The following is a 1749-nucleotide window of genomic DNA, read 5'->3' on the forward strand; positions in this document are numbered from 1 at the left end:
AGTTGGGAATATATTTCTGGAAGTTGCGGAATCTCAACCATATTAGGAAGATTGCGGCCAAAAAAAAAAATTATTTTCAAGCTATATTGGAATATCTGGGAGGTTCAGTCACGATTAGTCATTGATTAGACGCCGCGTCCTGGTTTCTCCTTTTCCTGAGGGGAGGGGGAACTTACATACAGAGAATTACATAGAATATACAGCACTGAAAGGTCTGTGCCGGTGTTTACGCTCCACACGAGCCTCCTCCCACTCCTCTTCATCTAACCCTATCAGCATATCCTTCTATTCCTTTCTCCCTCATGTGATTATTCCTTAAATGTATCTATACCATTCGCCTCAACTTCTCCTTGTGGTAGCGAGTTCCACATTCTAACCACTCTCCTGGTAAAGAAGTTTCTCCTGAATTCCCTTTGGATTTATTAGTGACTATCTTATATTTATGGCCCCCTAGTTCTGGTCTCCCCCACAAGTGGAAACATCTTCTCTACATCTACCCTATCAAACCCTTTCATAATCTTAAAGACCTCTATCATGTAACCCCTCAGTCTTTTTTCTAGAGAAAAGAGCCCCAGCCTGCTCAATCTTTCCCAATAAGTAAAACCTCTCAGTTCAAAACATTTGGATCAAGGTAACTTCATCTTTTGAGCCTGATCCCTCCCTAAACCTCTCCTCCTCTCTACCTCTCTCCCCTCCTTCAAGACCCTCCTTAAAACCTACCTCTTTGACCAAGCGTTTGGTCACCTGTCCTAATATCTCCTTTGGCTCGGTGTCAATTTTTGTCTGATAACACTCCTGTGAAGCACCTTGGGATGTTTTACTATGTTAAAGGCGCTATATAAATGCAAGTTGTTGTTGTTGTTTTGGTTATATCAGTGAACCAGGGCTTAACCCCTTGGTTTTGACCCTTGATGTCTTATTAACACAGGTGTCAACCCCATTGCATTTAAATGGGTTAATGCCCCTGCTAAAATTGTGGGCGCAGGAGTGTTGACAGGTATGGGTCCGCCCCCTAACAATGGTAAAAATTCCTCTGCTCTCCAGCTGCTTCATCATAAGGTTGGAAGTGGGCTGCTCCCAAAGTGCTCAGCTCCATTTGCAAACCCTGCAATGATGAAGCAGCCCGTGCCAGCAGGGCCTGGATAACATCCAGTGGTGGGTGGGCAAGTGGCAGGTAACATTCAAACATGAGAAAGCCCACCCTTCTCCCCTTGACCTTCAGCAGTGCTGCCTTTGCTGAGTCCCCGATCATCAACTCTGGGGTGGGAGGGGGGTTACCATTGATCAGAAGCTGAATTGGACCAGCCATATCAATCCCACGACTATGAAAGCAGGGCAGAGGCAGGATACTCTGCGACGTGGCTCACCTCCTGACTCCTCAAAGCCTCTCCACCAATCTACAAGGCTCATGTCAGGAGTGTGATGTTATACTCACCGTGCACCAGGATGGGTGCGGCCACAATAACACTCCAGAAACTCGACACCTTCTCGGAACAGAATAATTTGCTTGATTGGTGCCCTCGCCACTGGACTCAATATCCATCCACCCTACCACCGGGGCACTGTGGCTGCAGTATCTGCTGTTTACAGCCCCTTCATCTCCCGCAACCTCTATCACTGAGAAGGACAAGAGCAACAAACTTGTGGGAACCCCCATCACCTCCAAATCACGCACCATCCCGACTTGTGCATATACATCACCTTTCTTTCATTGTCTGGGACAATATTTTTTTTTCAAAAAATATACTT

Source organism: Heptranchias perlo, chromosome 6 (genome assembly GCF_035084215.1).
Source record: "Heptranchias perlo isolate sHepPer1 chromosome 6, sHepPer1.hap1, whole genome shotgun sequence".
In the NCBI taxonomy this organism is placed as follows: domain Eukaryota; kingdom Metazoa; phylum Chordata; class Chondrichthyes; order Hexanchiformes; family Hexanchidae; genus Heptranchias; species Heptranchias perlo.